Source organism: Neofelis nebulosa, chromosome 6 (assembly GCF_028018385.1).
Source record: "Neofelis nebulosa isolate mNeoNeb1 chromosome 6, mNeoNeb1.pri, whole genome shotgun sequence".
Lineage (NCBI taxonomy): Eukaryota > Metazoa > Chordata > Mammalia > Carnivora > Felidae > Neofelis > Neofelis nebulosa.
In genome coordinates, this window is record NC_080787.1 from 45,241,190 (window position 1) to 45,253,934 (window position 12,745).

The 12,745-nt window shown below is 53.4% G+C and overlaps 1 long non-coding RNA gene across 1 annotated transcript; it reads right to left on the minus strand.

Moving 5' to 3' along the window:
* Window positions 1–1,758: 1,758 nt before the first annotated feature.
* Window positions 1,759–6,284, minus strand: LOC131513437 (uncharacterized). Its single transcript, XR_009262586.1, has 4 exons — window positions 5,912–6,284; window positions 2,633–2,729; window positions 1,940–2,096; window positions 1,759–1,833 (listed from the first exon to the last, which is right to left on the minus strand). It is a non-coding gene; the product is annotated as an uncharacterized LOC131513437 (long non-coding RNA).
* Between the last annotated feature and the right edge of the window lie 6,461 nt (window positions 6,285–12,745).

Below are 12,745 nucleotides of genomic sequence, written 5' to 3' on the forward strand. Positions count from 1 at the left end.
TCATGGATATTAATAACCCTCTATCTGGCAGCCACAGAATTGATAACGCCTGGTCACTTCTGGTCCTGCCTGGCCTGACCGCCTGGGTTCAAATCCCAGCTGCTAATTCTGGGTCCCTGCTGTCCAAAACCCAAACCTAAAACATAGCTCCAACCCTGACAGCCTCTAAATCGTGTCACAAGGCAAAATTACCTTTTTGAGCCTTAGTCGTTGTCTGTTAAACAGGTACCATGACTTGGGGCGCCTGGGTGGCTCAGTCGGTTGGGCTTCCGACTTCGGCTCAGGTCATGATCTCACGGTTCGTGAGTTCGAGCCCCGCATCGGGCTCTGTGCTGACAGCTCAGAGCCTGGAGCCTGCTTTGGATTCTGTGTCTCCTCTCTCTCTGACCCTCCCCCATTCATGCTCTGTCTCAAAAAGAAATAAACATTAAATAAAAATTAAAAAACAAAAACCGGTACCATTACACCTAAGGATCAGAGAACTGTGATCCCTGGGGGAAGGGTGAGTGACTGGCATGTTGTGAGTGCCCAGAAAAGGTCGTCAGTTGTCACTATTGTGACTGGGCACAGGGTGGTGGGAAGAGAGCATTGGGATCCAACAGAGCCTGGCTCCGCTTTTCCCATCAGTAGCATTTTCTGGCTATCTGACCCCGGGCAAGTCATTGACCTCTCTGGGCCTCATTGTCTCTACCTGTGAAATGGGCACGATACTACCTTTCTCCCAGGTGTTAATGTGGATTAAGTTAGATAAGGGAATATAAAGTGATTACCACTTAAGGGGGGCTCAATAAATATAGTACTTGTTGAATGAAAGAATGAACATGAATCACATCGCTCTGTCAGGGTCCCGAAGGGGTGGGACAGATTCTCCGTCATCAGCCCGGGTGCTCCCTGAGGAAGGGGGTGCAACTTCTGGGCTTGCTTCCTTGAGGCTCATCTACAGAACCCAACGAGGCTCAGCATTTCAGATGATTTATTCCCTTGGTCCGTATGGAATGCGGAAACAGCCCGTGTAGAAACCCACAAGGGAAGACAGAAACAGCTTTTCCTTTCCTCTTAGTAACGGGGGACAAGCAGGTCCTGGGACCCAGCCCTTAGCTCTGCTCCCGGGCCTGGGAGAGGGGATGTTTGTGCCCGCAGAGGTTATGAGAGCATCAGGGCATGCCTTCCTGGTGAGGCCAGTGGGCTCACCCCCTTTCCTTCTGGCCGCTTCAGCCACACCCTTGGCACTGCCCAACTCTAGCGGCCATACTAAAAGCCCAAACTGTGGGGGAGGGAGGCGTGTTGGGGGCTGCAGGGAGGAAGGAGGGCAGAAGAGACATGAGCGGCGGGGGGGGGGGGGGGGGCGGGGGCGGGGGGAAGAGCTCGGCTTGATGCTGGTAAAACCCTCCCCCAGGCCCCATGACTTCAGAGAAACTGCCCACAGATGCCGGTGGTGTGCCTGGCCCAGCCGTTGGTTTGTGCCTAAAAGGAAGTTTCCCCGAAGACTCTCTTATCTCAACCGGCCTGGTGCAGCTGCCGAGAAGGAACGAAGGAAACAATTTGCTCCCTGGCCCATCACCACATGCCCACTCCAAAGGCTCTTCCTGGCTTTCTGCGTCCCGCCACACTTCTGAGGGAGGGAGGGGAGGCGGCTACTCAAGCTGGGGGTGTTTACGGGTCTGAGGGCTGCCTGCTGGCGGCTGAGAAGGTTCTAAGGGACTCGTTTCTGCCCCACCCCCAACCCCCTCCCGCTGAACAGTACCGGGTACCTGGAGACCTCAGCTTCTCCTGCTCTCTGTTAGTCCTACATGGGCCTCCTGGTCAGCCTGGCCCTTTCATGCCACGTCAGTCCTGGACGTGGGATTGACCGACACAGCAAATAAAAACACAGGACGCTCAGTTAAATCTTCATTGTCTGAAATTCAAATCTAACCGAGCATCAGTCTGGCAACCCTACCTGAAAGGAGTGGCTGGAAACTTCCCCCTAGGTGATTCCTTCAGGTGCTTTGATGTTTCTCTCCTTCCTCCTCATCCTTCTTGTGGCTTTGCCAGTGAGGTTCCCGGTGTAGACACTGCATTTGGGTCCCTGTTCTGGGGATGTCCATAATTTCTGCCTGCAGAAAGCCATGTGAAACAAATCAGGAGCTGTCTGAGGGCAGAGGCAGGGACTCCCTCCTCAGACTAGGGGCTCCCTGAGAGGGAGGGGCTTTGTGTCACCACTCCCCACACCCGGCCCCCCAGCCCCATCATACTGGGAGCCTCTGTTTCTCCTTCCCATCATGATTGGGACCATTCTCTGGAGGAACTGAAACTGACCCCCAGGCCTGACCCTTTCCGTAGGCTCAATAGAGTCTTGAGTGCTGGGGCCTGGGGGAGTCCTAGCAGAGCCCGTTACTCAGCAAACCTCCATCTCCTCTCTTCTGATGGTCTGCCAGTGGTAATCCTCTCCCCCGGCCTTGTTTTTGCAGGCAGTGGTCTCAAGAAATCCCGAGGATCTGGAAGCTTACAGTGGAAATTCTGCTGTGGGAGCCTACTGAGCTCTGGCTGAGGCCAGGTCACAGACCAGCCCTGCAACCTTGGGCAGGCTCTGGTTCCTCTTAGGGCCTCAATGTCTCTACAGGTACAATGGCAAGGTATCTAGCCTGCTGACCTTGGAGTAGTGTTTTCCAAACTGCAAACTGTGATCTGTCGGTGGGACATGAGGTCATTTTAGTGGTTTGGAACCAGTATTATGCTTTTTCTTAAATCTGAAAGAGAATAGAGGTGCACCTGTGTGGCTCAGTAGGTTAAGCATCTGGCTCTTGATTTCGGCTCAGGTCATGATTTCGAGTTTCATGAGACTGAGCCCCACATTGGGCTCTGTGTTGACAGCACAGAATCTGCTTGGGATCCTCTCTCTCTCCTTCTCTCTCTGCCCCTCCCCCATGCTCCCCCCCCACCCCCCGTCTTTCAAAATAAATAAATTTAAGAAAAAAGAATTAAAAAATTTCAGACAGGCTTGCACACAGTAAGGATAGATATTGTTTGTTGAAACTCTTGAAATATGTGTGTTCGTATGTGTTCAGGGGTCGCAGTGTAGGATATATTTTTTCACGTGGGTTATGGTAAAACAAAATGTCAGGAAGACAGTACCTTAGAAGGTATTGTGACAGAAGGTGGCAAGGGCAGTTGGAGACCCTGAAGTGGGTGTCTGCTACTTTTCTACCTCCTGGGTGCCAGACTGGCTGGCCACCCCCTCTCTGGGCTCTCTTTCACTCTCCTGGGCGGCCATCGTCCTGCTGGCGTCTGTGGGCCCAGACCCATGCTCCCCAGAGACCAGGTCATCTCTCGGCTGAGAGCCCTCAGGGGCCTGATCTGGTCCCCTGGCCAATGCCACAGAAGAAGGTACTGGGATCCTCAGCCTGCCCAGCTGCCTGTCTCTGCCCAACAGTAATACTGTATTGGGAAACCAAAGCTCTGGCCAAATGGAGAAACACTGCTCCCTCCCTAGCTTTCCCAACTTCCCTCCACCCTACCAGGCCTAACACTCATTAACCCCTTCCTGGGGACTGGGGGAGGGGCCTTCTTCAGGGGTGGTGGGGTCTGGGTGGGTGGACAGGACAGAGAGGGTGAGGGCCTGGGGACCCTCTGCTGTGCTGACAAATCTCTGGCTTTCTGAAACTCACGGCTCTGTCTTTCCTCTGGGGAATAATATCCAGGTGTGACCCATATTCTGGGGGAGAATTTGAGGATGAAACAGGAGGAAGTTGGGAAAGACCTGGCAGATTGCTAGGATGTTATATCCCTGCTTGCCTCTGTCTCTGCGGGCGCTGTCATCCTGGTGTCCAACTCACCTAGGGTAAAACAGGCAGAACGGGAATAGACCCTGGAGTTGGGTCAGGCTCAGTCAAGGAGGGGAAGATTTGGTTTGGGGAAAAAAAAAAAAAAGTAAAACCAAAAGCTCTTAACCTGTGGGCTTTCAGTTTGAGGGAAAGAACAATCTTGTCTCAGGTCACCAGTCTGAGGGAGGGGATACAGTCCTTCCCTCAGGGAACCCCAGTCTGAGGGGGAGACACAGCCCTGCCCTCAAGGAGCCCCAGTCTGAGGGAGGAGACACAGCCCTGCCCTCAAGGAGCCCCAGTCTGAGGGAGGAGACACAGCCCTGCCCTCAAGGAGCCCCAGTCTGAGGGAGGAGACACAGCCCTGCCCTCAAGGAGCCCCAGTTTGACGGGGAGACCTAGCCCTGCCCTCAGGGAAGCCCATTTTGAGGGGGAGGCCTGTGGAAGTCTATCTCCTTGATCCTTCTCCTTAGGATGGTGGCTACAGCAGGGCCCTGGAGGCTCTGAGCTGGCTGGTTTGACGAAGAGTATGGCAGGGCATTACTATCCTTTTCCCTGTAGTGTTTGCCTGTAGCCTTAGGAGCGGTATGGTCTGGAGAATGCCAGGGAAGATTCCTTTCCCTCGGCCATACCCACCATCACCCTGCTAGCTCTCCCCATCACTGGTGGACTACAGGTCTGAAACCACTTCGTTAAATCCCTCCTTAGATTTAGGGCTAGAAGGGATGTTGGAGGTCGGTGAGTCCCAGATCAGAGGAGGAAACTGAGGCCTAAAAAAGGGAATGAATGCTTCCTGAGGTCATACAAGGAAGTAACTGCAGACCCTAACTCCCCGGCATGTGCTCTGGGCTAGATGGAGACTCTGGGGGATGTGGGTCCACTCAGCACATGCGTGAGTGGGAAGGCACTGTGACCGTGTGTGTGTGTGTGTGTGTGTGTGCGTGTGAAGGCGGAAGGGGTCCAGTACAAGCTGCTCCGGGTCCTCTGTGAGCAGATGGGGGTCCTCCGTGAGGGGTCTGGCTATCTCTGTCTCGGGGCAGGGAGGGCAGGGACAGGCCTGTACCAGGGACACTGGACAGGTCTTATACATACCATCCCCATGCCAAGGCCACCCGGCCCAACCCTCTTGGGACCGAGGGCAGAGGCCGATGAGTCACAGATGACTCAGGTGCTGGAGGCCACAGCCACGCGTGGCACATGATAGCCGAGAAGAGCTGGGCCTATTCCTGGAGAGATTGGTGACCTGGGAGGCTGACACTGTGAGTCTCCTTTCCTAGAGGACACCCAGTCAGAGCTTTGAGGCTGGGCCCCTGTGGTGGGGCTCTCCTTTCCCCCTGCATCTTTGATCCACTGGCCGCCCAAGCGGTCCTCTAGGGGGACAGAGGCGGAACTGTACCGAGCTGTCCCTGCTCCCCCCGAGGTATAGGGTTAGGGTTGCTCTTAATGGGAGAGAGTTTTCCCCGCCCCTGTGGAACCGGCACTCAGCGGCGCCCTGCCCTGCCCTGCCCCTGCCCTTAGACGGTGTCAGAAACTCCACAGCCTTGACCCGCCGCTTGATCCTAAGGCCTGGGCCACAGGATGAGACAATGTGGGGCATAGACAGCATCCCGGGTTTGGGGAGGAGCAGACTGGGGATGGGAAGTCTTGGCCTGGCAGGGCATGCCCCAGGGTCTCTGTCCACCTGAGACACCCTCCTGATTACAGGGTGAGCAGCCACGACCAGACACTGTAATCTGCCATCCTCCCTCCCGCCAAGGGCCTGTGGCAGCCTTTCCGAGTGCTTTTTTCCAACTGTTTCTTAAGAACTCTGGGAAGGGGGAAGCCCTCATCCCCATGGGGTGAGGCCAAAGATAAAAAGGGTGAGGAGAAGGATGAGGGAGATGAGGAGAGAGGGAGGGTCAGCGAGGGGGTGGGGGAGGAAAGAGGGTGGAGGGAGAGAGGACGAGGAGCAGAAAGGAGGGGTGAAGGGAGAAGAGAGAGGTGAAGTTCGACAGCAGAAGGCTTTCTCGGGTTGACAGATTGAGGCGGGGGGGGGGGGGGGAAGGGAGGATGCCCATTCTCTGTCCCTCAGACCCCGGCTTAGATGCTCTTCCTTGGAGAGACCCACTCACCTCATGGCCTCAAGCAGCAGCCTCCTCCGCCATCACTTTCTACAATTACACCCTTTAGCGAGGAAAGGGTGGCCCAGATCTTGTCACTTTGGAGCTCAAATCCCTGCGGCAGCTCCTCATTTCCCTCAGAGTAAAGCCCTCACGTGGCCCTCAAGCACCTCCATGATCCCTTCCGGGACTGGCTGCCTCTCTGATTTCCATTTCCAGCTCCTCCCCTTCCATTGCTTTAACCCCACTGGCCTCCTTACTGTCCTTCAATCAGATCCAACCTGCTCCTGCACCAGGACCTCTGCACGACCTTTCTCCTCTGCCTGGAATGTTTTTCTCCAGATATCTACAGGACTTACTCCCTCACCGTCTTTCAGGGTTTTGCTCAAACAGCACCTTCAAAATGAATCCTCTCCTGAGCCACCTGTTTAAAATGGCAACATTACCCACCCCACCCCCCATCTCTTACCTTACCCTTTTGCCTAAACGTTGATCCCTTCCTAATGCTCTCACATTATAAAACGCACTTATTTGTTATGTGCACTATGTGTTATCGGTCTCCCTGCAGCCAACTAGAATTTAAGTTCCACGAGGGCAAGTATCTCCGTCTGTTTCGTTCACTGATGTATCTCTTAAGTCCCTGGAACAGCACCCAACACATAGTAGGTGCTCATTTTATGGAGGGAGTGACTAGCACTTACCCTGTTGGAGGGACCTGTTCTGTCTGCCTCTATCACTTATCCCCACTCACCCATTAATGTCTCTGTTTATAATCTGTCCCCCCACCTGGAATAACAGTTCCACGAGAGCTGGGGCCTTGTCTACCTTCTTCCCTGGTGTGATCCTGGCACCTCTTGGGCACAGAGTAGGCACTCAGTAAATATTTGATGGAAAGGACCTGAGGTGGAGACCAGGGAGAGTAGGAAGGCAGGACAGTGACCAGGAACAGGCCCCTATGGGGGGTGGGGGTGGGGGGGTATTCCTGCAGAAGAGGATAGAGGGGTATCCATCGGTCACTCGGAGGCCCCTTAAGAATCCCCCATTCTGAGTGGGGGACATACTCATCCAGGCCTGTACATACAGACACACACACACACACACACACACACACATACACACACAGTCCAGGATGATCACACATCTGTGCACACAGCAGAGAGGGGGGAAAAAAGGCCAGAAACTGTATGGCCAGGTTGATGATGGCATCAGCCTTAACCCCTGGGGGCTTTCTGGAGGAGGTGGCCTAGTGCTAGAGTGGCACATGAGGAAGACCATCTGACAACGCCAGTCAGAAGTAGACAAGGACCATGTGGAGGAACTGGGGTGGGGTAGAAAGAGGAAGGATGTGGCCGGGGTCAGCAGAGGCCTCAGGCAGAGCTGAGGCAGGGCTGAGATGGGCTGGTCCAGACCCCAAGGGCTTAGGTTTGGGGTTCAATGGGGCCTTACAAGATACAGAGGCGGAAGAAGAGGCTGGGTTTCCCAACCAGAATCCCTAGAGGAGGAATCTGTCGCCTTTCTCTAGGGGAGAAACGGTCAGCGTCGCCCTGCAACGCAGGAGGCTCCCAAGGGGAGCTCTGGTCGCAGGGTCTAAAGCCCGTGTCTCCCTCAGAAGGTGGCACCGAGAGTGTGGTTTCGTATTTGATCCCAGCTGGTAGTTTTTTCCAGTAAAAAGAAACTCTTGGCTTATAAAAAAGAACCGTGCCCAAATCCAAATAATTGCACTTGTGTAACACGAAAATGGGCTGAGAGGGCGAGCAAGAGTTAAAGAACCACAAACACCAGGCATGAGGTTGTCCTGCCAGCCCCACGGCCCCTCTCCTTTGGCCTGAGGGGGAGGCCTGGCCGCCTGCCGCACGGTGTGGAAAACCCAGAAGGAAAACAATTTTGAAATTCTACTTGTGATGGATACACTTCTGGCCATTTTGGCCATTTTTCAGAGCCAGGCCTCTTCTTCCCCATCCTCAGTCACAACCTCCTTTGAATTCTTTAAAAGGCTCTACCTTTTGTTGTCATGTGGGCTCACTGTTATATAGCACATTAAATGGAACAGGTTTGCGAGCAAAGGACATTGAGCTTTTTTCCTGAAATATGACTGGTAACCCTTGGCTTCCCTTGTAACCTGTGACTTTCCTATACCTGTGAATGGTCCTGCCGCCCCCATGTCGCTCAGGCCCAAAGCCTGGCTTTCGTATTTGATCTCTGCTTTTGCTTTATCCCCACATCCAAATCCATCAGCAATCCTGGGGCCTGTTTGACTTCAAAAATATTTCCGTCACTTGTCCACTCTTCCCACCATCTCTCCTGGGTTTTGTGGCTTCCTTGTTCCCCTCCGGTTTCTCCAATTCTTGCTGCTCCCGGCAGCCAGGATAAGCTTTGACACAACACGTGGGATCATGCTGTCTCTCTGCCTAAACCCTCCACACTCGAGCCTGCCTTCCTCACCTGCCTCCTGACCACCCCTTCCTCCTCGAGGCCCTTCTCGCCTCCTGTACACACTGATCCCTCTGTTCCTTGAACATATCAGTTTCATGTCTGCCTTAGGGACTTTGCACTTGCTGTTTTCTCCTTCCGGAACATTCTGGCTCCACCCCTTTGCATGGATGCCTCCTCCTCACCTTTAGGACTTGGCTCAAATATCACCTCCTCCAAGAGGCTTCCCCTGAGCACCTCCTCTTGACAATATCACTTACATCCACAATTATGTCACTTTTTAGTTTCTCTGGCTAAGTTAATTTTATTTGTTTACTTGTTTCTTGTCTTTCTCCCTCTCTAGGGTTCCAGGACAGCAGGAACCTCGTCTGGGTGATTTACCACTACATGCTCATGCCTAGCGTTTGGGGTTCAATACGTATTTGTTAAATGAACGAATGAACGAACGAATGTTCCGACTCTGCCTTTGCTAAACTTGTAGGGATTTTGCAACTTCTCTTACATAGTCAGGAGCTTGGTAATCTGTGTGCGCTCTCATTCCAAGGATTTTAGGCTTGCCTGGCCAATCAAGTCACAGCTCATCAACTCTTGGTGGTCCCACCCCTGCCAGCAGGGCAGAGAGTACACGGTAGGTTCTCGGGGCACACTTGTGGGACTGAGCTGGTTACCTCAGCCTGGCTCCTGTATTGATTATCCGTGTGACTTCCAGCAAGTCAGTATATCTTTTGTTGTTTATATTCCGCGTCTGGAAAGATAAAGAGGTTTGTACAGATAGTCTCTAAGATTCTGTTTGACTTTCAAGGACCAGGATGAATTAACTAGCTTAGGGAGGTTTTGTGCATTGGGAATGGGTGAGGGTAGGGAGAGGATGTGAGCAGTTTGGAGGAGGGCTCAGACAGGACTTCCTTCCCAGGGCCTTGAGGCCTGGCTTTGGGGGACCCTTTGGCTGAGATTTGCTCCCCCGAGTTTAGGATTTGTCCTTTGTAGTTTCCTGCTTCCTTGGGGCCGTGACCATGGAAGCATGGCTTCAAGACTGTGACAGTTTCTTTTTCTAGTCTGTCACAGAGCAAACATCTCCAACCTGAGGCAAATGAACGTCTGAAATTACTCACACGGGCTTGGGGATGTGCCAATGAATGTATCTGGGGGAGGGAAAGTTATTTGCTTTTGCCTTCTCTGAGGGATCTGTGCCCCCTAAAGTTTAGGAGCCCATATTTGGAAGGCGAGTTTGACTAAGATGCGTAATAGAAGGAGGAGGAGGACGAAGAGAGAGTACCCTATTTCCTAACCTTTTCATGTCTCTTTTGGACCCGTTTCCTCCTCAGTAAGTTAGACATTTGGGTGATACTAGAGTAGCATCCAGCTTTTAGAATCATGATGCCTACTTTTATTTCGTGTACGTTATCTCATTTATTCTTTCCAAAAGCCCTGTGAAAGTGTTCCCTGTCAGCATCCCTGTTTTCCAGATGACAAGGTTTGGTGAGGTTCGGTGACTGGCCTGAGGTCACAGAGCTTGTGGGTGGTAAAGTGGGTGTGGAACCCAGCTTCTGGCTCTGGGGGGTCTCCTACTGGCAGTCTGGACCAAGGAGAGTAAGGAGAAGGGGGAAGACGAGGAGGTGGAGTAGGGAGAGGTCACTCCCAGGTGGAAATCCTTGGTTCCTTCCGTTGAATCCAGTAGGCCTCCCGGAGAAAGGGGTGTTTGGGGAGCACAGGAGCTGGGCTGTGGAGTTGGGGAGGGGAGCAACTCCCAGGCGGCTGGAAGCATCCTTTCTGGTGGGTTCTCAGGTATTTATGGCTCTTCAGATGGCTGGAATGCAGGTGTGGGTTCGCTATCGGACTTTGGGCTCCTGCTGCCGGCCTCAGGCTGGGGAGACTTTTCGGAATGTGCCCCTTGCCTTCCAAAGCCACCTTTGGCCTCACCTGCTGTTTACCCTCCTCTTCCTCCCCCTCTACCCCCACCCCCTTGGCAGCCTGAGCCGGTGCCAGGAAATTGTTGGTCAAAGGTGAGGTCACCAAGAACCCGGAGAAACAACAGGTCCTCAATAACTTTGTTTATCTGCCTTATAAGGTTCCTGCTGTCCTGTGTCTCTTGCTCCCTTAGAAGCTCAGATTCTACTAGCAGAGTTTGGTGGGTATTTCTTCCAGACTGAGCCTTCTGAGACATTCCCCACTCTTCCGGTTTGTGGCATGTGGTCTATATATCTGTCAGGTCAGATCTCAGGCTATGTGGTCACCTGAGTTTAGAGGCCAGCTTCCTAGTGAGGCTGTAAGCTACTGGTGGGAAGGGCAGTGTTTTGTTTGTTTGTTTGTTTGTTTTACCATTGTATCCTCAAAGCCCGTCTTGTGCCCATGTCTGTTCGAACCAATATGGGTGAATGGAGGAATGAGACTAGTGTCCTGGGTCTACAATTCAGAGCTCACCTCCTCTAGGAAATCTCCTGGGATTACTTCCACCCTGTTCTTATCATCTTCCTTCCTACCTTTGGTCTGCCTGTCTATCCTGTCCTGACTTCTACTCACTGTTGCTATTATTTCAGATGTATGTTCAACCACGAGCGAGCTCTGTGAAGGCAGAGACCGTGTCTTCTAATTCTCTCATGTGGCCCCCTGACCACCCCCCCAACCCCAGTGCCGCTTACACAGCAGACCACTAACGGATGCTTACTAACTAACTGGCCTGTGGGATCTGTGCCAAAAGGGGGGCCAGGAAGGTCAGATTATTTCTCAAAGTCACCCAGCTTTTGAATGAAAGAGCTTGGGCCTGTCTTGGCCCAACCTGCGTATCATGACTCAGATCTGGGGCTCCTTTTGTGTGTGGCGCTGATATTTAAAAACCATTGATATTTATTCGTTTTTCACTCAAAAGATGTTTGGCCAGAGCCTTCGATAGTAGGCTCCGGTTCTCAGAGCTGGAGGTGATACAGTTCCTAACCTCAAGGAGGGGAGATATTTATCAGAGCAGTCCTCGGCGCTGGAACCAAATGTTGGGGCGGTCCGAGAAAGCTTCCCCGAGGAGGCGGCACGTAGGCCCTTAAAAGATTCTTACCTAACCCTTCATTTGGTGTAAGCTGTTTAAGAGAGTTCTTGCCCATCTCCGTTAGCCCATGACCCGACTGGGGGCCTGGTTCATGGAGAGGAGGAGAATGGAGGTCATATCCTGTATCAGCAACCCCTGCTCCGTCTGGAGCCACACACACAAGCTAGCAATGAGAGGGCCCGTCCCCTGCAGGCGGACATGCTGGCTCAGAGATGGGCAGAGATACTCCTGAGGCCCGGCAGTGACTCAGGGTAGAACCGGGTCCAGAATCCAAGTGTTCCGACTCCCACCCGTGCTCTCTCCCAGAGATCGCCCAGCTCCCTTTGTCTTCACTAGGCCAGTGCCTTCGCTGGGCTGCACTCAGGCTCTGGGCTGGGTGCTGGACCCAGATAAGGTGGTCCTTACCAGGGTTCCCTCCTCGCACAGTGGTCAATGGTCATCGAAAGGACGGCTCAGGCTGAGATACCTGTTGGAAGGAGGTGGGGGTACGAACGAAGCCTAGTGATTGGGGCAGAGAGGATGCCCATCCGAGAGAAGGTGCCTCTCGGAGACCTGCGTGCACAGCAGAGTCCCCATGTCTCAAGAGCAGAGGGCAAACCTGTCAGAGGAAGGGAGAGGGGAAGGGACTTCCTGGCTGTGGGCCTGCCTGAGCAGGCTGCGTGCAGCTCCCAGGCCGTGTTTTCCCCAGCAGCCTCAGGGCACAAAGTCCAGTGGGGTGATTTGGCCATTTCTTCCCAGGGCAGCCTTAAAGGGCCAGGACCTTCTCTTGGGGTTAATGGTTACCTGTCCAGTCACCAGTAGCCCCAGATGTCAGTGTTTATGAGGATGGGTGGGAGGTGGTGACAAAGGGGTGGCATGGGGTGACACCCGAAGAAGAGGATGGTGGTGCTTTTGAACACATGCTCTCAGGGGCTTCCTCCTGTCCTGGCTGGCCTTGGGCCATGTGTGCCTTTAAGGGCAGATGGCCCGGGGAACTTGTGAGCCCAAAAGGGAGGGTAAAGTCCAGGGTGCTGTTCCCCCCAGCTCTGGCAGAAGAGCAGTTTGGGAGAGGAAAAACCTGCTGGGCTTAGGACTCCCACTGTAGGGGTGGGGGGTCTTGTAGCCAAATGAGAAGGAAGAACACATCTTGGAACCTTAGGAGGTCAGGCCTTGGCTAGGCGGTTCCCGGCCCCTCACCCCCAACCACCAGACGTACTCGTGTCCCACACACTTGGAAGGTACCCCAACATCACCCCATCCTGACCTGGCAACACCCCAGTCCTTCCATTCTCCATCTCTGTCCCACCCCCCAGCCTTGAGAAGCAGAATCATGAGTAATAATATTGATTATAAGGGCCACCATTTGTTGGGCCCTGGGGATATATGTAGATTCGTTTTTC